The sequence below is a fragment of the Salmo trutta genome, chromosome 14, assembly GCF_901001165.1.
Source record: "Salmo trutta chromosome 14, fSalTru1.1, whole genome shotgun sequence".
Taxonomy (NCBI): domain Eukaryota; kingdom Metazoa; phylum Chordata; class Actinopteri; order Salmoniformes; family Salmonidae; genus Salmo; species Salmo trutta.
The window spans coordinates 85,847,307-85,870,732 of NC_042970.1; the positions used below are offsets into that span (position 1 = coordinate 85,847,307).

At 42.1% G+C, this 23,426-nt stretch overlaps 1 protein-coding gene across 2 annotated transcripts in view; it reads left to right on the forward strand.

The window, feature by feature from the left end:
• LOC115147775 (GTPase IMAP family member 7-like) overlaps positions 1-23,426 on the forward strand; it is a 351,504-nt gene that overhangs the window by 215,156 nt on the left and 112,922 nt on the right. The window lies entirely within an intron of this gene.

A 23,426-nucleotide genomic window follows, 5' to 3' on the forward strand; every position in this document is an offset into this window, starting at 1 on the left:
GTTGGTTATATCAAAACACCTTTAGGGTTCAGACAGGTTCATAAGGCATTCATAACCCACATGGGCTTCAGGTTGAATTTAGGGGCAATGTATTCCTATGGGAGAGATGTCATTGTAATCTGTGAGATGAAAAAACCCTGTTCTTACTATTAAGGGTTAATGCCACATGGTCAAGGTTAGGATTGCACAGATCAAGAGGACCTCAGGAACATTCCTGTGGTTAAATTGTCCTTCTAACCCTAACGGTTCCGCCGCTGTCCCCCAAAAGCACCTGAAATTTAGGGACAGGCATCATTTTGGGCATACTTTTTTTTACGGTTGCTGCTCTCAGAGTGAGCTACTGTCAAGCGGGGCATCTCGTTGAACTCGGCACGGCCTAGATACTATGGTGATGCCATTTTTAGTGTTGATTTTAGAATGCCATTTTGGTGATGTTACATCACTGTTCAAACATATTGCAAATGTACAAAAGTCACTTAGCAAGTCATCGTCCATCAGTCAATTAGATATCATTCTGACACTAAACTGATACCATCTGACACCAAATCCACTTTTTCCAACTCTTTTAGAAGCCAACTAGCACATATACCAGAGCAGGCCCATAATTCACAGCGCCTTCAGTTTAAACCATAATAAAAACATAAAACACGTAGTTACGTTCTAGCTGCGGGTCCAGCTCTGACATTATGTGTAGGCCTATGTGAGGCGAACCCGAATCCCGAGTTTTGGCTCAATAGGTCATTCGGTGCCCGAGCAACGAGCTTAATTGGTGCTGAAAATCCACTTTTTTGGGCGTTGCTACGGGGTCCTTGAATGAGTTATCGGAGAGAAACGTTGGGGCCCGTCTCTATGGGCTGAGGCGGTTTCAATGCACCTAGTCTTGCGACTCTGGGACATTTCTAAATGTTGCCATTTTCATGATGTTAAAATGAATTGAAGTTATTGCAAATACACAAGGCTGTTTCTCGGTCTGAGAACTATCTAGAGCCAAATAACTCACCGTGCAATATCGACTTGATCTCTAGAACAGGTTTCTAAAGTTTCAGAGCTCTAAGTCTGACGGTTCTTTGATAGTTCGAACGAAGGTAACTATTGCAGGCTCTGTATGTCTCTAAGCCCCACACTGTGTCACTATGTCCTAGCTGTGTGTGTGTGTGATTTTTTTCTTGCAAATCTGATAGAATAAATGACTAATTTACAGTCACACATATGAAGTTTGGAAATTATCTGACTTTCTAAACCCTTCGAAACAGCCCCTGTGACCAATATTTAAGGCACTTCCGGTTGGCACAGGAAGCTATAGGTTTATAAATCTACTGATTGGGGTATGCTCTTGCAGAATCCTGAGTTTTAAGTGTTTACGTTAAGAATTGACTGATCTACACAGGGTTGAATGCAGTAATTTTCACAATCTGCAGGCTGGTTATATCAAAACCCCTTTAGGGTGTTTTTAACAACTTCCGGTTGCTCCAGTAAGCTTAGAATCGACACAGGTAGACTTCATAGTGGCCTGATGGATAGTCATCAAAGACAGGTTCATAAGACATTCATAACCTACATAGGCTTCACGTTGAATATAGGGTAATAGGCAATGTATTTCTATGGGGAGAGAAGTCATTGCAAACTTTTTTATGTAAACACCTTCTTTTAACTGTTAAGGGTTAATGCCACATGGTCAAGGTTAGGCTTGCACAGATTGGGAGGACCTCAGAATCGTCCCTGAGGTCAAATTGTGTTTCTAACCCTAACAGTTCTCTCGCTGTCACCCAAAAGCACTTGAAATTTAGGGCCAGGCTTCATTATGGGCCTACTTTTTCTCACGGTCGCTGCGCTCAGACCGAGTGAGCTACGGTCAAGCGGGGCATCTCGTTGAACTCGGCACAGCCTAGAGGTAATGGTAATGCCATTGCAGGCTCTGTGTGTTTTTAAGCACCGCACTCTGTCACTCCATCCTTGCTTTGTGTGTGTGTGTGTGTGTGTGTGTGTGTGTGTGTGTGTGTGTGTGTGTGTGTGTGTGTGAGAGAGAGAGCTTTTCTTTGACATCTGTTGGGAGAAATGACTGATTTACAGTTCATGAGGGTTGCCTAATCACACTTAGGAAGTTGTGGAAAGATCAGACCTTTTTAACCCTTCGAAACAGCCCCTATGACACCATTTTATGGCACTTCTGGTAGACACAGGAAGCTGAAAGTGAACACATATCCTCCTTGGGTATGGCACTTATAGAATTTTGAGTGTTAAGTCGTTACGTTAAGAACTGACTTATTTACAGACGGTTGAACGGGTGTGTGTTATTTCAGAAAATCACAGATAATTACAGAAATATTGCAGAGCTCCAGAACCCGCCTTAACGGATTCATCTGAACACGCTGCAACTATATCTGTAACTTTTTTGAAAAATAAACACCTTTTTTAAACATTACCAATTGTACCAAGTACGATTTCTCTTAAATTACTATAGATAAATCTTTTTTCCTGTTACCGTAGGATCATGTATTTTGACATGAAGCTGTCAAATTAGCATTCTATTTTCGTTTTTGACCTTTAATCCCAGGAAAATGGCCATAACTCAAGAAGCGTTGAGGCCTGGACTCCATCCTGTTCGGGGCCAACTGCCCATTATGCCAAAGCTATGCTCGCCAAGTTTCGTCTTCGAAGTCTTTTCCATTTCGGAGAAATGGCCACGTCGTGATTGGTGATGTTTGTTAAATTTGCAATATGATTTCATTCTCCCTCTGGTGGTTATTTCCGGGACAGGTGAAAAATTAAAAAAATGTGAACATTTTATAAAACGGAAACCGAATGTCTGAGAGACTTTGTTCGATGACTTCCCGGAAGATCCGGCCCCGGTGCACGGCCCGCCGCCGTCTAGTAAGGGACCGTACATTTGCAATATTGACTTTCTCATCAATCATGCAGCAAATGCCAAAATGTTCCCTTCATGTATGGAAGATGACCAGGGGCCAGGTGGCAGTCATCCTCCTGCAGCTGTAAGTTCCAGTCACCTTGTCCAGGTTGTCCACACCTCCTTTGTTGTGGTTGTAGTCCAGGATGAGGCTGGCTTCCTGTCTTCACAATCACTGATCTCAGCCATTTGTGCAGTGTACTCAGGAGGACCACACTCTTTTCCCTCTTTGGGAGGTATGAAACTAGAGTGGTGGTGTGGGTGAAGACAAAATTTGATGAGGCCTCTCTCCCCATTGTTGCGAGGAGTGCAAGGGGGAGCTCAGGCTTGTTCTTTCTAACTGTGCCAACCAGGGTTCTTCCTCTTCAGGAGATGCTGGCTGAGTTCATAAGAGGTCTAGAAATTGTCACACGTGACATTGTGCCCCCTCAGTCAATCTGTCACATCAAGCTCTTCTCCAGGCCTCTACTGGTCGGCTTCCCTGTGTAGACTTGCATCTTCCAAGTATAGCTGGACTGTGAGTCATATCTTGATGCCATACTTTGCTGGCTTGCTGGGCATATACTGCGGGAAACGACAGCGAGCTTTTGACAAAAGAGATTACCATCAGTAATTAGTGTCACAGAAAACAATCACATAAATCAACGATATTACAGCAATAGATTATAAAATTAACAGTGAAAATCACTTTCATTAAGAAATAAAAAAAATGTTTTACCTCTGAATGGAACCAGTCGTCCACTGTTAATTCAGGCCCAGGGTTGCAGATGTATGGCAGACAGTCCACCCATTTCTCCCAGACCTCTCTTATGGCCGCCAGTTTGTCTCTCACATGTCTTGCAGGTCTTGACTCACGGTTATCAAATTGTAGCATTCTTGAGAAAGTGTGAAAGACTTTTATTGGCATCGTGGCCCTTCCACTCTCTGCATCCCAGAGACTAAATGTAGCCTCGCCTCGGGACCTATACACACCGGCTAAGATTAGCAGGCCTATGTAGGCACGCAGGTCAATCTCATCCATCCTTTTCCAGTTGTCTCCATATTTACGGAAACCCTCCAAATTTGTCATCTCGTAGGATGATTTTTTTGATGGCTGGTGTGATGAACATGTAGAATGTTGAGGCGACATCCTGGGCATGGGCAACTGCATGTCTTGTGGGCCCTGGTGTCATCCTTATGACATTTTGTGCTGCCATCCTGCCCTGGTTGTCATATGGTGACAAGGACCATGTTATTTTCCTGTTCTTTGACAAAAATGTCTCTTTTTCAGCTTGGGGGATTTCTTCTTTAGCTGAAGATGATGAATCGTGCTCTGGGTTGTATTCCTCCCCATCTTCTTCTTCTTCAGATACCTCCTCTTCTTCTAAATTATTGTTCTCTTGTTCCTCCTGGACATCTAAATAAATCAGATCTATGACCTGTTGGGCACTGAAACGTGCTCTCGTGGCTTCAGCATAGAGAACTGGGGGGACTGTCATCTGCAACACCTTTATAGCCCCTGACTGCATTCCCCATTAGTAAACAATGCTTTCAAGAAATGTTTACTTTGTCTGAAATTGTTTTTATTTTCTCTGTGAACTGGAGTCATGTGTGGGGTCGTGGAGGGGAGATGCTGCACATGCACCAGAACGTTTTAGTTTTGTCTGAGTTCAATCAGTAGCACACATAATCTCAATTTCTCATGGTGTTTGTGTGTGTTTGTTTGTGTGTGTGTGTGTGTGTGTGTGTGTGTGTGTGTGTGTGTGTGTGTGTGTGTGTGTGTGTGTGTGTGTGTGTGTTTTTTTATGGTGTGTAAATTATTTTCTAACTGCCAGGTTAAAAATGACCCTAGGACAATCTTTGTACCCTGGTGGTGTACAGCTTTCATGGAAATATGAACAAAGGCGATTTTCTAATGTTGGGATCACCAGGAAAAGTCATCAAATTTCAAGTTGAAAAAATATCATTTAGGGGTTTTTCTCTGCTGTTAAACATTGTGGCGGGTCATTTTTGGCTCTTAACCTGTTAGGGTATAGGGGGCAGTATTGAGAATTTTTTGAAAAAATATGTGCCCATTTTTAACTGCCTATTACACCAACTCAGAAGCTAGAATATGCATATTATTGTTCAGGTTTGGATAGAAAACACCCTGAAGTTTCTAAAAATGTTTGAATGGTGTCTGTGAGTATAACAGAACTCATTTGGCAGGCAAAACCCTGAGACAGATTCTGACAGGAAGTGGATACCTGATGTGTTGAATTGACTTTAAGCCTATACCATTGAAAAACAAAGGGAAGGAGGAATATTTTGGCACTTCCTATTGCTTCCACAAGATGTCCCCAGCCTTTACAAAGTGTTTTGAGTCTTCTACTCTGAGATCTGACTGAAGAAGAGCTTTGGAACGGCGATGGCCCATTAGACACCTGGCGTGCGAGTTGATGGTGGGTACTCTCATTCCGAAACGTTTTAAAAGAGAACCCAATGGTCCGCCTTGAATTTTATTCATGTTCTGGTTAAAAAAGGCCCTAATGATTTATGCGATACAACGTTTGACATGTTTGAACGAACGTAAATATATTTTTTCCGTTCGGGAAGTGAAGTGAAGTCCGGCTGGCTTAGATCATGTGCTACAACACGGAGGTTTTTGGACATAAATGATGAGCTTTTTTGAACAAAACTACATTCGTTATGGACCTGGGATTCTTTGGAAGTGACATCTGATGAAGAGAATCAAAGGTAATGGATTATTTACATAGTATTTTCGATTTTAGATCTCTCCAACATGGCGTTTAGTCTGTATCGCAATGCGTATTTTTCTGGCGCAGTGCTCAGATTATTGCAAAGTGTGATTGCCCAGTAAGGTTAATTTTAAATCTGGCAAGTCCATTGCGTTCAAGAGATGTAAATCTATAATTCTTTGAATGACAATATAATATTTTAGCAATGTTTTCTAATATTAATTAATTATTTTGTTGTCATTACTTGACTGCCGGTATTGGAGGGAAACGGTTTCCTGAACATCAACGCCATAGTAAAACGCTGTTTTTAGATATAAATATGAACTTGATAGAACTAAAAATGCACGCATTGTCTAACATAATGTCCTAGGAGTGTCATCTGATGGAGATTGTAAAAGGTTAGTGCATAATTTTAGCTGATTTTATGGTTTTGGTGACGCCTGTCTTTGAATCGACAATACACTACACACAGCTATTGTCAATGTACTCTCCTAACATAACCTAACTTTATGCTTTCCCCGTAAAACGTTTTTGAAATCGGTAAACGTGGTTAGATTAAGAAGATGTTTATCTTTCAAAGGCTCTAAGTTAGTTGTATGTTTGAGAAATTTGAATTTGGACATTTATTTGGTTTCAAATTTGCCGCTCTTGAAATGCACCTGCTGTTGATAGGGTGCGCCACGGGGGGCACGCTAACGTCCCACATAGCCCCAAGAAGTTAAGACAAAACAAGGGTTGAGTTTGACTTCGAGTTCCTGGTGTTAATTTCCACAACACACCCCTACCCTTACCATAATCTTAATTAACCCTAAACCTTAACTAACCATAACCTTAAACGTTTGAAATGTCAACTTCAATTTTGGTGATGTCAGAGTTGGATGTCCCAAGAATCCCGCTTAGCATTTATCATAACGAAACTCACTTTTCTTATTGTTGTGTTCACCACTAGAGGGACCCATCAGAGCAGACAGTATTGTGTTCAAGGTCACCACTAGAGGGACCCATCAGACCAGAGAGTGTTGTGTTCAAGGTCACCACTAGAGGGACCAATCAGACTAGAGAGTGTTGTGTTCAAGGTCACCACTAGAGGGACCCATCAGACCAGAGAGTGTTGTGTTCAAGGTCACCACTAGAGGGACCCATCAGACCAGAGAGTGTTCTGTTCAAAGTCACCACAAGAGGGACCCATCTGACCAAGTCAGGAAAAAGAGCCAAACAACAATGATGAGTTCAGTTGTTATAAAGTATTTTTTATAAACTCTTCACAATAGCTTGCATACATTTTCAGAAATGTTTTTCCTTCAGAAATAATTGTAAAAACAAAAGACAGTCTGACCTAAACAAGTGACAGAGAAGTTTACACTACTGTTTGTTTGTCGAAATTTTCTAACATTTTTGATTCTTCATCCGAATATGAATCTTTAGTTGCTTTCCCCTCCCTATCAGAAGTCGTTTGCCTTGGTTATAATCAGTGAAATACATCCTGCTTCCTAACCTAATGATATCGCTACTGATGTTGTCAGCAACTCAATTGGTGACATAAGCTCTGCTGTTCCAGCAACTAAAAAACAAATTCCTGCCTTTGCTACGGCTCTCCCAAACTTTTCAATCTTTTTCCAACTGTCTGTCTGTTCTTGGGCTCTCATACCTTCCTGATACATCTCACTGGTGTAGTACTCTCCTCCATTCCCCTCCACCATCTCCTCTATCATCTCACTGGTGTAGTACTGTCCTCCATTCCCCTCCACCATCTCACTGGTGTAGTACTGTCCTCCATTCCCCTCCACCATCACCTCTATTATATCACTGGTTTAGTACTGTCCTCCATTCCCCTCCACCTTCACCTCTATTAAATAACTGGTTTAGTACTGTCCTCCAGTCCCCTCCACAATATGCTCTATCATCTCACTGGTTTAGTATTGTCCTCCAGTCCCTTCCACCTTCACCTCTATTATATCACTGGTTTAGTACTGTCCTACATTCTCCTCCACCATCTCCTCTATCATCTCACTGGTTTAGTACTGTCCTCCATTCCCCTCCACCTTCACCTCTATTAAATAACTGGTTTAGTACTGTCCTCCAGTCCCCTCCACCATCTCCTCTATCATCTCACTGGTGTAGTACTGTCCTCCATTCCCCTCTACCATCTCCTCTATCATCTCACTGGTGTAGTACTCTCCTCCATTCCCCTCTACCATCTCCTCTATCATCTCACTGGTTTAGTACTGTCCTCCATTCCCCATCCACCTTCACCTCTATTATATCACTGGTTTAGTACTGTCCTCCAGTCCCATCCACCTTCTGCTCTGTCTTCCTCAGCAGCTCTGTGACCTGAGAGCAATCTTTTGTCTGGTTGTTGAGAAAGTGATTTCTAAATCCACAGATGTTTATAAGATCCTGAAGCTCATCGCTTTCTCCCACAACCTTCGACTGATTAACTGATCTTCACCAGTGAATAATATAATAGTATATTTTGAAGGCTGCCCTGAATCTGTAAACCAAACATGAAAAGTAAAAATTACAATGCAAGCCATTGGTTTTGCGTCACATTCTGTTTTGTAATTGTGAGAAATTTTAGAATAGTATATTTTGAGGCTTCTTCTCCAAAGTTCTGCATTTCAGCGAGTGTTGTGTCAAAGAGACCAGGGCCCGGTTTCCCAAAAAGCTATGTTCATTGTTAGAACCTTTCATAGGAGCATTGTTAAATCTCTGAGCTGTGGTGACTGCAACTGTGCTGTCAGATTGTATATTCATAGATTCAGTGCGTTTCTAGTTCAGAGCGCACACCAGACGCTCTGCGCGATGAGTAGGGTTGATCCGAACATTCTGACCTCACATCTGCAGTCAAGCACCCAAGCTAACTGGCTAACATTGGCTAGCTACTTCCAGACACATAATGAGAGAACACCCCACTCTGACCATTTTACTCACCCTAGCAGAGCTGGTTAGGCTGTTTTCATATTATCGAGAGCGTTGGTGACTGTAACTGTGCTGCTGGCAACAATTTAATTACGCTTATTTGCTGACAACGGCCATATTCAATGGGTGTTGAGCGTTCATAAATTCATAAGTTATTTTGCTCTCTCTGGCACACTGAGACGAGAGTGCTCTGAAATCGGAGTAGATTGCCAGACTGAATTTACGAATGCACCCGAAATGTTTACTTGCATAGTGGAGTCGTTTGTTGACTTCTATGGGAAACGTGGGACGTGAGCGTCCCACGTTTCAACAGCCAGTGGTATATTCAACAGCCAGTGGTATACCGTGGCGCAAAATACAAAAACCTTAAAAATGCTATAACTTCAATTTCTCAAACATATGACTATTTTACACCATTTGAAAGATAAGACTCTCGTTAACTTGTTATGAATAGGGGGCAGTATTTTCACGGCCGGATAAAAAACGTACCCGATTTAATCTGATTATTACTCCTGCCCAGAAACTAGAATATGCATATAATTATTAGCTTTGGATAGAAAACACTCCAAAGTTTCTAAAACTGTTTGAATGGTGTCTGTGAGTATAACAGAACTCATTTGGCAGGCCAAAACCTGAGAAGATTCCAAACAGGAAGTGCCCTGTCTGACAATTTCTTGGGCTACTTCACTCTCTTTATTGAATACTGAGGATCTTTGCTGTAATGTGACACTTCCTACGGCTCCCATAGGCTCTCAGAACCCGGGAAAAGGCTGAAGGATGTCTTTTGAGCCCCTGGCAGAAACACATTAGCGCATTTGGATAGTGGTCGGTCAGAGGACACTGAGCCTGAGGCGCGTGCACGAGACGACCCCATGTTTTTATTTTCTCGTCTTTGAACCTAAACAGGCTTTCCCGGTCGGAATATTATCTCTTTTTTACGAGAAAAATGGCATACAAATTAATTTTAAACAGCGGTTGACATGCTTCGAAGTACGGTAATGGAATATTTAGAATTTTTTTGTCACGAAACGCGTCGGGCGCGTAACCCTTCGTCACCCTTGGATAGTGTCTTGAACGCACGATCAAAACGCCGCTATTTGGATAGAACTATGGATTATTTTGAACCAAACCAACATTTGTTATTGAAGTAGAAGTCCTGGGAGTGCATTCTGATGAAGAACAGCAAAGGTAATCCAATTTTTCTTATAGTAAATCTGACTTTGGTGAGGGCTAAACTTGGTGGGTGTCTAAATAGCTAGCCCGTGATGGCTGGGCTATGTACTCAGAATATTGCAAAATGTGTTTTCACCGAAAAGCTATTTTAAAATCGGACATAGCGATTGCATAAATGAGTTCTGTATCTATAATTCTTAAAATAATTGTTATGTTTTTTGTGAACGTTTATCGTGAGTAATTTAGTAAATTCACCGGAAGTGTTTGGTGGGAATGCTAGTTCTGAACGTCACATGCTAATGTAAAAAGCTGTATGTAAATATGAACTTGATTGAACAAAACATGCATGTATTGTATAACATAATGTCCTAGGATTGTCATCTGATGAAGATCATCAAAGGTTAGTGCTGCATTTAGCTGTGGTTTTGTTTTTTGTGACATATGCTAGCTTGAAAAATGGGTGTTTGATTATTTCTGGCTGGGTACTCTGCTGACATAATCGAATGTTTTGCTTTCGTTGTAAAGCCTTTTTGAAATCGGACAGTGTGGTTAGATAAAGGAGAGTCTTGTCTTTAAAATGGTGTAAAATAGTCATATGTTTGAAAAATTGAAGTTTTCGGATTTTCGAGGAGTTTGTATTTCGCGCCACTATGGGAGCGTTAGAAAATGTCACGTCATGCCAGAGATCCACAGTTTTTGTTAAAGATGTCAAAGAACTCCAATAAATGGTCAGAGAGGGCACTTCCTATGAAGGAATCTCTCAGGTTTTTGCCTGCCAAATGAGTTCTGTTATACTCACAGACACCATTCAAACAGTTTTAGAAACGTTGGAGTGTTTGCTATCCAAAGCTAATAATTATATGCATATTCTAGTTTCTGGGCAGGAGTAATAATCAGATTAAATCGGGTACGTTTTTTATCCGGCCGTGAAAATACTGCCCCCTATCCATAACAGGTTAAGTAGCCCTGTTTCACCTGTCCCTTGGTGGGATGGTGTTGTACTGCTGTGTGTTTTCTTGTTTTCTTTATTATGTGTTCAAATAAAGTCACTATGAGCACTCAACCCGCTGCGCCTTGGTCCTCTACGTACGACGACCGTTACAGAACTTCCCACCACCAACGGACCAAGCAGCGGGCCCGGGAAGAGGAATGATCCTGGGCCAGGGAGAGAAGGGAGTGGAGGACATTTTGGACATGGGAGGAGGTAATGGCAGGGGACAAGACCCTGCCATGGAAACAGGTGGAGACAGCGAGGGAGGAACGGCGAATGTGGAGCGAAGAGCGGGCCCAACGTAGGATGCATGAGAGGCAGCCCCAAGAATTATTTTGGGGCGGGCACACGGGTAGTTTGGCTGGGCCAGGGTTACGCCCCAAGCCAACTCCCCGTGCTTATCGGAGGCAGCTTGTTACTGGTCAGGCCCCGTGCTATGGGGTGATGCGCACGGCGTCGAGGCCGAGCATTCACAGGCCGATTTGCGCGGTGCCAGCGTCCCGCATTTGCCAGGGGGAAGCGGGCATCCAGCCAGTAAGGGTGGTACCAGTACTGCGCTCAAGACCACCAGTGCTCCTTCACGGCCCAGTGTATCCTGTTCCCGCTCCTTGCACTAGCCCTGAGGTGCGTGTATCCAGTCTGGCGTCTCCTAAGCCAGCACCACGCACCAGGCCTCCAGTGCGTCAGCTCAGTCCAACTCGTCCTGTTCCTGCTCCTCGCACTAGCCCTGAGGTGCGTGTTTCCAGTCTGGCACATCCAAAGTCAGCACCACGCACCAGGCCTCCAGTGCGTCAGCCCAGTCCAACTTGTCCTGTTCCTGCTCCTCGCACTAGCCTTGGGGTGCGCGTCTCCAGTCTAGTACCTCCACTACCAGCCCCACGCATCAGGCATCTGACGACAGTACCCCGTCCAGAGCTTCCGACGACAGTACCCCGTCCAGAGCTTCCGACGACAGTACCCCGTCCAGAGCTCCGGCGACAGTACCCCGTCCAGAACTTCCGACGACAGTACCCCGTCCAGAGCTTCCGGCGACAGTGACCCATACAGAGCTTCCGGAAACAGTGCTCCGTCCAGAGTGTCCGACGACAGTGCCCCGTCCAGAGTGTCCGGCGACAGTGCCCCATCTAGAGATGGCCCACAGTCCGGAACCGAGTGAGACGGCTCACAGTCCGGAACCGAGTGAGACGGCCCACAGTCCGGAACCGAGTGAGACGGCCCACAGTCCGGAACCGAGTGAGATGGCCCACAGTCCGGAACCGAGTGAGACGGCCTACAGTCCGGAACCGAGTGAGTCACCCTACAGTCCAGAGCTCCCAGAGTCGCCCTACAGTCCGGAGCTCCGAATCGTCCTTCTGCCTGAGGTCTACAGCGAAGTGCTTCAGCCCAAGGTCTACAGCGACGTGCCTCAGCCAGAGGTATTCAGCGGGGGTGGACAGGTTAGGTGGTGGACTAAGGCCAGAGCCTGAGCCACCTCCACAGTAGGAAGATTGGGGAGGGGGGGGTGTAGCACGGGAATCGTCGGTGACGGCAGCCACCTCCCTTCCCTTCCTTTAGTTTGGGGGGTTTATTTTGTGTTTATTTTTGTGAGGTGCATCCGGGGTCTGCACCTTTGTGGGGGGGTACTGTCACGTCCTGACAAGTATAAGGGGTTATTGGTTATTGTAGTTTGTTCAGGACGTGGCAGGGGGCATTTGTTTTATGTGGTTCGGGGTTTAACCTCTTCGCTAGCGGAACGCCTTGCCAATATCCAATGGCAGACCGTGGCAAGAAATACAAAAACCTTAAAAATGCTATAACTTCAATTTCTCAAACATATGACTATTTTACACCATTTGAAAGATAAGACTCTCGTTATTTCAACCACATTGTCCGATTTCAACAAGGCTTTACAGGGAAAGCAAAACATTAGATTATGATAGGAGAGTACCCAGCCAGAAATAATAACACAGCCATTTTTCAAGCTAGCATATATGTCACAAAAAAACAAAACCACAGCTAAATGCAGCATGAACCTTTGATGATCTTCATCAGATGACACTCCTAGGACATTATGTTATACAATACATGCATGTTTTGTTCAATCAAGTTCAATCAAACATTTATATCAAAAACCAGCTTTTTACATTAGCATGTGACGTTCAGAACTAGCATACACACCGAACACTTCCGGTGAATTTACTAAATTGCTCTTGATAAACATTTACAAAATCAATAACAATTATTTTAAGAATTATAGATACAGAACTCCTTTATGCAATCGCGGTGTCAGATTTTAAAATAGCTTTTCGGCAAAAGCACATTTTGCAATATTCTGAGTAGATAGCTCGGCCATCAATGCTAGTTATTCAGACACTCGCCAACATCGAGGCTCAGTAAACTCAGAATTACTATTACAAAAATTGGATTACCTTTGCTGTTCTTCGTCAGAATGCACTCCCAGGACTTCTACTTCAACCACAAATGTTGTTTTGGTTCAAAATAATCCATAGTTTTGTTCAAATATCCTCCGTTTTGTTCGTGCGTTCAGGTCCCTATACGAAGGGTGATGCGCGGACGCATGTCGTGACAAAACATTTCAAAATATTCCATTACTGTACTTAGAAGCATGTCAAACGCTGTTTAAAATCAATTTTTATGCAATTTTTCTCGTAAAATAGCGATAATATTCCAACCGGGCAACGTTGTTTTCGTTCAAAGGCTGAAAGAAAAACATGGCCACTTCTCGGGGCCACGCATCTCCTGTCTCTGAGCCACCAGCCTGACCATTCACAAACAGCGCTCCTGTACCTAGCCCAGAGACAGCAGAGATATCATGCGCACGGTAGAGACCTGGTCCGGACTCTCCACCGTAGTCGCACCGATGGAAACCCCTACACACGAGCACTCCTTCGACCACCCCTTAAGAGCCCTCTGTCTCTACGAAATCTGGGGATTGTGATTGGCCAGCCAGGGAATCCCCAGCACCACCGGAAACGCAGGGGAATCAATGAGGAAAAGGCTAATCCGCTCCTCATGACCCCCCTGCGTTACAATGACCAGTGGAACTGTGGCCTCCTTGACCAGCCCTGACCCAAGTGGTCGACTATCTAAGGCGTGCATGGGAAAGGGTTGGTCCAACTGAACCAAAGGAATCCCTAACATACATGAAGGGAACATTTCAGCATTTGCTGTATGATTAATGAGAAAGTCCATATTGCAAATGTACGGTCCCTTACTAGACGTCCGCGAACATTTGTTAAATTCGCTGATGGCGTCGGGCAGTGCACCGGGGCCGGATCTTCTGGGAAGTCATCGAACGGAGTCTCTCGGACAATCGGTTTCCGTTTTATAAAATGTTACAATTTTGGTCATTTCCCACCTGTCCCGATTATACCACAGGAGGGCGGATGGAATCATATTGCAAATGTAACAAACATCACGATGTGGCCTTTTCTCCTAAACGGAAAAGGCTTCGAAGACGAAACTTGGTGAGCATTGGTTTGGCATAATGGACAGTTGGCCCCAAACAAGATGGAGTTGCGGCCGCAACGCTTTTTGAGTAAAGGACATTTTTCTGGGATTAAAGGACAAAAATTAAAATAGAGTGCTAATTTGACCGCTTCATGTCAAAGTACATGAGCCTACGGTGTCAGGAAAAAAAGAACCAGATATTTATCTATCGTCATTTAAGAGAAATCGTACAATGTCAAATTGCTGATATTCAAAAAAAGGAGGGTCTTTTTCAAAAACGTTACAGTGTAATTTTCTGAAACAACACAAACTCGTTCAACCCTCTGTAAATAAGTCAGTTCTTAACGTAAAGACTTAAAACTCAATATTCTGAAAGAGTGTAACACAAGGAGGATATGTGTTCACTTTCAGCTTCCTGTGTCAACCAGGAGTGCCTTAACTTCTTGAGGCTACCTGGGACGTTAGCGTGCCCCCCGTGGCGCACCCTATCAACAGCCGGTGCATTTCAAGAGCGGCAAATTTGAAACCAAATAAATGTACAAATTCAAATTTCTCAAACATACAACTAACTTACAGCCTTTGAAAGATAAACATCTTCTTAACCTCTTACATCTACACGTTCCGCTAGCGGAACGTCTGCTCCAATATCCAATGATGGGCGGGACGCGAAATTCAAACTCCTCTAAATCCGAAAACTTACACTTTTCAAACATATGACTATGTTACAGCTATTTAAAGACAAGACTCTCCTTTATCTAACCAAACTGTCCGATTTCAAAAAGGCTTTACAGCGAAAGCAAAACATTAGATTATGTCAGCAGAGTACCCAGCCAGGAATAATCACACAGCCATTTTTCAAGCTAGCATATCATGTCACATAAACCCAAACCATATCTAAATGCAGCACTAACCTTTGATGATCTTCATCAGATGACACACCTAGGACATTGTGTTATACAATACATGCATGTCTGTTCAATCAAGTTCATATTTATATCAAAAACCAGCTTTTTACATTAGCATGTGACGTTCAGAACTAGCATTCCCACCGAACACTTCCGGTGATTTTACTAAATTACTCACGATAAACGTTCACAAAAAGCATAACAATTATTTTAAGAATTATAGATACAGAACTCCTCTATGCACTCGATATGTCCGATTTTAAAATAGCTTTTCGGATGAAGCACATTTTGCAATAATGTAAGTACATAGCCCGGCGTTACAGGGCTAGCTATTTAGACACCCACCCAGTGTAGCCTTCACCAAAATCACATTTCCTATAAGAAAAATGTTCTTACCTTGCTTGTTCTTCATCAGAATACACTGCCAGGACTTCTACTTCAATAACAAATGTAGGTTTGGTCCCAAATAATCCATCGTTATATCCAAACAGCGACGTTTTGTTCGTGCGTTCTAGACACTATCCCAACGCTAAATCTCGGCCACGAGCATGACGCAAAATATGACAAAAAATTTCGAAATATTCCATTACCGTACTTCGAAGCATGTCAACCGCTGTTTAAAACCAATATTTATGCAATTTATCTCGTAGAGAAGCGATAATATTCCGACCGGGAATCTGCCTGTCTGTAAACTGAGGAAAAAACCAAAAGCCGGGGGCGGGGCGTGTCACGCGCCTAAGGCTTAGTCCATTGACTGACCACTCAGCATTTGCTCTCGTGTGCTTCAGCCAGGGCTTTGAATGACATCATTCCTGTTTTTCCCGGGCTGTGAGACTCCATTGTTGACGTGAGAAGTGTCACGTAAGAGCAGAGATCCTTTGTAAACGACAGAGATAATAAAGAAGGGCAAGAAATGTTCAGACAGGGTACTTCCTGAACAGAAGCATCTCAGGTTTTTGCCTGCCATAGGAGTTCTGTTATACTCACAGACACCATTCAAACAGTTTCAGAAACTTTGGAGTGTTTTCTCTCCAAAGCTAATAATTATATGCATATTCCAGTTTCTGGGCAGGACTAATAATCAGATTAAATCGGGTACGTTTTTTATCCAGCCGTGAAATTACTGCCCCCTAGATGTAACAGGTTAATCTAACCACGTTTACCGATTTCAAAAAGGTTTTACGGGGAAAGCATAAAGTTAGGTTATGTTAGGAGAGTACATTGACAATAGCGGTGTGCAATGCATTGTCGATTCAAAGACAGGCTTCACCAAAACCATACAATCAGCTAAAATTATGCACTAACCTTTTACAATCTCCATCAGATGACACTCCTAGGACATTATGTTAGACAATGCATGCATTTTTAGTTCTATCAAGTTCATATTTATATCTAAAAACAGTGTTTTACTATGGCGTTGATGTTCAGGAAATCGTTTCCCTCCAATACCGGCAGTCAAGTCATGACAACAAAATAATTAATTAATATTAGAAAACATTGCTAAAATATTATATTGTCATTCAAAGAATTATAGATTTACATCTCTTGAACGCAATGGACTTGTCAGATTTAAAATTAACATTACTGGGAAATCACACTTTGCAATAATCTGAGCACTGCGCCAGAAAAATACGCATCGCGATACAGACTAACCGCCATGTTGGAGGAATCTAAAATCGAAAATACTATATAAATAATCCATTACCTTTGATTCTCTTCATCAGATGTCACTTCCAAAGAATCCCAGGTCCATAACGAATGTAGTTTTGTTCAAAAAAGCTCATCATTTATGTCGAAAAACCTCCGTGTTGTAGCGCATGATCTAAGCCAGCTGGACTTCACTTCACTTCAAGAACGGAAAAAATATATTTCCGTTCGTTCAAACATGTCAAACGTTGTATCGCATAAATCATTAGGGCCTTTTTTAACCAGAACATGAATAAAATTCAAGGCGGACCATTGGGTTTTCTTTTAAAACGTTTCGGAATGAGAGTACCCACCATCAAATCGCGCGCCAGGGGTCTAATGGACCATCACGTTCCATGGCTCTTATTCGGTCAGATCTCACTGTAGAACACTCAAAACACTTTGTAAAGGCTGGGGACATCTTGTGGAAGCAATAGGAAGTGCCAGAATATTCCTCCTTCCCTTTGTTTTTCAATGGCATAGGCTCAAAGTCAATTCAACACATCAGGTATCCACTTCCTGTCAGAATCTGTCTCAGGGTTTTGCCTGCCAAATGAGTTCTGTTATACTCACAGACACCATTCAAACAGTTTTTGAAACTTTAGGGTGTTTTCTATCCATATATAATAAGTATATGCATATTGTAGTTACTGGGTAGGTGTAGGAGGCAGTTAAAAATGGGCACATATTTTTTCAAAAAATTCTCAATACTGCCCCCTATACCCTAACAGGTTAAATTGGTATCATAGGGGCTGTTTTGAAAGGTTTAAAAGGTCAGATCTTTCCAAAACTTCATATGTGTGACTAGGCAACCCTCATGAACTGTAAATCAGTCATTTATCCCATCAGATGTCAAAGAAAAGCTCTCTTACACACACACAGCAAGGATGGAGTGACACAGTGCGGTGCTTAAAGACACACAGAGCCTACAATGGCATTACCTTAATCTCTAGGCTGTGCCGAGTTCAACGAGATGCCCCGCTTGACCGTAGCTTGCTTGGTCTGAGCACAGCGACCTTGAATAAAAGTAGGCCCAAAATGAAGCCTGGCCCTAAATTTCAAGTGCTTTTGGGTGACAGCGAAAGAACCGTTAGGGTTAGAAGCACAATTCGACCTCAGGAACGTTCCTGAGGTCGTCCCGATCTGTTTAAGCTTAACTTTGACCCTGTGGCATTAATCCTTTCACGGTGAAAAGAAGGTGTTTACATCAAAAAGTTTGCAATGACTTCTCTCCCCATAGGAATACATTGCCTATTCCCCTAAATTCAACCTGAAGCCTATGTGGGTTATGAATGCCTTATGAACCTGTCATTGATAACAATCCATCAGGCTACTGTGAGGTCTACCTGTGTCGATTCTAAGCTTCCTGGAGCAACCGGAAGTTGTTAAAAACACTCTGAAGTTGTTTTGATATAACCAACCTACAGATTGTGAAAATCACTGAATTCTACCCTGTGTAGATTAGTCAATTCTTAATGTAAAGACTTAAAACTCAGGATTCTGTGAAAGCCTTCCCCATTGACAACATGTGTCTATTCTAAGCTTCCTGTGCCAACCAGAACTGCCGTAAATTGGGGTCACAGTAGCTGTATTGCAGGGTTAAAAAAGTCACATCTTTCCAAAACTTCATATGTGTGACTAGGAAACCCTCATGAACTGTAAATCAGTCATTTATCCCATCAGATGTCAAAGCAAAGCTCTCACACACACACACACACACACACACACACACACACACACACACACACACACACACACACACACACACACACACACACACACACAGCAAGGATGGAGTGACACAGTGCGGTGCTTAAAGACACACAGAGCCTGCAATGGCATTACCATTATCTCTAGGCTGTGCCGAGTTCAACGAGATGCCCCGCTTGACCGTAGCTCTCTCGGTCTGAGCACAGCGACCTTGAATAAAAGTAGGCCCAAAATGAAGCCTGGCCCTAAATTTCAAGTGCTGTTGGGTGACAGCGAAAGAACCGTTAGGGTTAGAAGCACAATTCCGATCTGTGCAAGCCTAACCTCGACCATGTGGCATTAACCCTTAACAGTGAAAAGAAGGTGTTTACATCAAAACGTTTGCAATGACTTTTCTCCCCATAGGAATACATTGCCTATTCCCCTAAATTCAACCTGAAGCCTATGTGGGTTATGAATGCGTTATGAACCTGTCTTTGATGACATACCATCAGGCGAGGTCTACCTGTGTCGATTCTAAGCTTCCTGGAGCAACCGGAAGTGGTTAACCTGTTAGGGTATAGGGGGCAGTATTTTCACGGCTGGATAAAAAAATGTACCCGATTTAATCTGGTTACTAATCCTACCCAGTAACTTGAATATGCATATACTTATTATATATGGATAGAAAACACCCTAAAGTTTCTAAAACTGTTTGAATGGTGTCTGTGAGTATAACAGAACTCATTTGGCAGGCAAAACCCTGAGACAGATTCTGACAGGAAGTGGATACCTGATGTGTTGAATTGACTTTAAGCCTATGCCATTGAAAAACAAAGGGGCTGAGGAATGTTTTGGCACTTCCTATTGCTTCCACTAGATGTCACCAGCCTTTACAAAGTGTTTTGAGTCTTATACTGTGAGATCTGACCGAACAAGAGCCATGGAACGGTGATGGCCCATTAGACACCTGGCGCGCAAGTTCATGTTGGGTACTCTCGTTCCAATATGGTTTAAAAGAGAACGCAATCGTCCGCCTTGAATTTTATTCATGTTCTGGTTAAAAAAGACAATAATGATTTATGCGATACAACATTTGACATGTTTGAACGAACGTAAATATATTTTTTCCGTTCGTGAAGTGAAGTGAAGTCCGGTTGGCTTAGATCATGTGCTAACAACACGGAGCTTTTTGGACATAAATGATGAGCTTTTTTGAACAAAACTACATTCGTTATGGACCTGGGATTCCTGGAAGTGACATCTGATGAAGACAATCAAAAGGTAATGGATTATTTACATAGTATTTTCGATTTTAGATCTCTCCAACATGGCGGTTAGTCTGTATCGCAAAGCGTATTTTTCTGTGCGCAGTGCTCAGATTATTGCAAAGTGTGATTTCCCAGTAAGGTTATTTTTAAATCTGGCAAGTCGATTGCGTTCAAGAGATGTAAATCTATAATTCTTTGAATGACAATATAATATTTTACCAATGTTTTCTAATATTAATTAATTATTTTGTTGTCATGACTTGACTGCCGGTTATTGGAGGGAAACGATTTCCTGAACATCAACGCCATAGTAAAACGCTGTTTTTGGATATAAATATGAACTTGATAGAACTAAAAATGCATGCATTGTCTAACATAATGTCCTAGGAGTGTCATCTGATGGAGATTGTAAAAGGTTAGTGCATAATTTTAGCTGATTTTATGGTTTTGGTGACGCCTGTCTTTGAATCGACAATACATTACACACAGCTATTGTCAATGTACTCTCCTAACATAACCTAACTTTATGCTTTCGCCATAAAACCTTTTTGAAATCGGACAACGTGGTTAGATTAAGGAGATGTTTATCTTTCAAAGGGTGTAAGTTAGTTGTATGTTTGAGAAATTTGAATTTTGACATTTATTTGGTTTCAAATTTGCCGCTCTTGAAATGCACCTGCTGTTGATAGGGTGCGCCACGGGTGGCACACTAACGTCCCACATAGCCCCAAGAAGTTAAATATGGGTCACAGGGGCTGTTTCAAAGGGTTAAAAAAGTCAGGTCATTTCAAAACTTCATATGTGTGACTAGGTAACCCTCATGAACTGTAAATCAGTCATTTATCCCATCAGATTTGAAAAAAAATAGCACACACACACACAGCTAGGACAGTTACCTTCGTTCGAACGATCAAAGAACCGTCAGACCTAGAGCTCTGAAACTTTAGAAACCTGTTTTAGAACTCTAGTCGATAGTGCATGGTGAGTTATGTGGCTCTAGAAGGTTCTCAGACTGAGAAACAGCCTCGTACATTTGCAATATGTTCAATTCATTTTGACCATCATGAAAATGACGACATTTAGAAATGTCCCAGAGTCGCAAGACTAGGTGCATTGAAACCGCCTCGGCCCATAGAGACGGACCCCAACGCTTCTGTCCGATAGCTCATTCAAGGACCACGTAGCAATGCCCTGAAAAAGTGGATTTTCAGCACCAATTAAGGTCGTTGCTCGGGCACCGAATGACCTATCGAGCCAAAACTTGGGATTCAGGGTCGCCTCACATAGGCCTACACATAATGTCAGAGCTGAACCCGCAGCTAGAATGTAACTACGTGTGTTATGGTTTTTTATGGTTTAAACTGAAGGCATTGTGAATTATGGGCCTGCTTTGAAATATGTGATAGTTGGCTTCTAAATGAGTTGGAAAAAGTGGATTTGGTGTCAGATGGTATCACTTTGGTTTCAGAATTACATCTAATTGACTGATTGACGCTGACTTGCTGGGTGACGAGCGATGGCGAGGAACCAGAGGCACTACCCGGCCATCCCGAGTTCATTGGGCCAGTCAATTATGCATTTCTGCAGTATTTTTGAGCATGTCAAATTTGTGATGGTAATGGTAATTTTTGACAAAATTGTTAAAAAACAGAGTCCCACTTCTCCCTCATCATACATGACAAATAGACCATCTAGGTTGATTCATGGCTTAACCTCTCTTGGGTCTAGAGGGCAGTATTTTCACGGCCGGATGAAAAACGTACCCAAATTAAATGGCCTACTACTCGGGCCTAGGAACTAGAATATGCATATCATTAGTAGATTTGGATAGAAAACACTCTGAAGAATCTAAAACTGTTTGAATGATGTCTGTGAGTATAACAGAACTCATATGGCAGGCAAAAACCTGAGAAAAATCTAACCAGGAAGTGAGAATTCTGGTGCTTGTAGTCCTTTCAAGTCATTGCCATTCGAACACACAGTGAGTTTGGGTTAATTTATTTTGCACTTCCTAAGGCTTCCCCTAGATGTCAACAGTCTTTAGAAAGTTGTTTGAGGCATCTATGATGAACAGAGACCGAATGAAAAGGCTGGGAAGTTGGTCACCCAGGGAAGGACATCACTTCATTGGCGGGCATTCACGCGAGAGGTAGCTCTGTTCCAAAATGTTTTTCAAGACACTGGAATGGTCCAGTTGGAATATTACTGAATCTTCACGTTCTAAAGGCCCTAAAGATTGATGTTTTACAACGTTTGACATGTTTGAATGAACATAAATACAACTTCATTTTACTTTTCGTCGTGCCATTTTCAGTGCGCTTCCTACATTTGGAGTAGCTGAACTGAACGCGCGAACAATAAGGAGCTATTTAGACAAATTATGGAGTTTATCGAACAAAACAACATTTGCTATGGACCTGGGATTCCTGGAAGTGCCTTCTGATGAAGATCATCAAAGGTAAGTGAATATTTCTAATGCTATTTATGATTTTAGATGACTCCAAAATGGCGGCTATCTGTATTGCCTAGTGTATTTTTCTGAGCGCAGTACTCAGACTATTGCAAAGAGTGCTTTCCTCGGGAAGCTTTTTTGAAATCTTTCACAGCGTTAGCATAAAGGAGATGTTCATCTATAATTCTTTGAATGACAGTTTAATATTTTCTCAACGTTTATGACGAGTATTTTTGTAAATTGTGGTGCTGTTTCACTGACAGTATTGGAGGGAAAATATTTTCTGAACATCACGCTCCAATGTAAAATGCTGTTTTTAGATATAAATATGAACTTGATCGAACAGAAAATGCATGTATTGTGTAACATGATGTCCTAAGAGTGTCATCTGATGAAGATCGTCAAAGGTTAGTCCTTCATTTACCTGTGTTTTGGGTATTTGTGATGCATGTAGTTGCTTTGAAAATGGCTGTGTGGTTATTTGTGTCTATGTACTCTCCCAACATAATCTAATGTTTTGCTTTCGCTGAAAAGCCTTTTTGAAATCGGACAACGTGGTTACATCAAGGAGAATTTTATCTATAAAATGGTGTAAAATAGTCCTATGTTTGCGTCCCACCTGCCCGATAGAGGTTAACATAGGGCTATATATCATTTGGGCAGTATAAATGCCATTTGGACATGGTTCACTGACTTTTAGGTTTGGAAACCGACTTCCTATGATCGTACATGGCAAATGGACAAACATCCTGATTTGGCACATTCAATACTTTCATACATGTATAATTGACAAAAAAATAATTGGACATTTCATTTGGACATTTCTAATGGCACTTGGCATAAAAAAGAAAAAAAAAGTCACTTTTGACTTCCTATGAAATCATATTGCAAATGGACAAAACACTTGCCTTATGTACAAGCAAAAACAACCCAAGAAATTACGTCAATAAAATATGTCAAAAGTATGTTCATACAGCTTTTATACATGTGTAATTGACAAAAAAATCGAAAGAATTTCAAAAAACTGTCAAGAAGGCACTTTTTTAAGAATGTCATTTGATTTAAGCATATGAGTACATTATGTTCACCCGAGGTAAGCTACTTTGTTAGGGAATGTACTGTGTTTATCCACAGTTATACCACATATCATCACTCTTTTTATAGTTTATAGTTTAGTAGTTTTTATTGTTTGAAAGTCAAGTAGCTGAGAAAAAAATATAATTTAGTTCATCCTCATATATAAACGTTGGAACTTTTCCAAACACTCT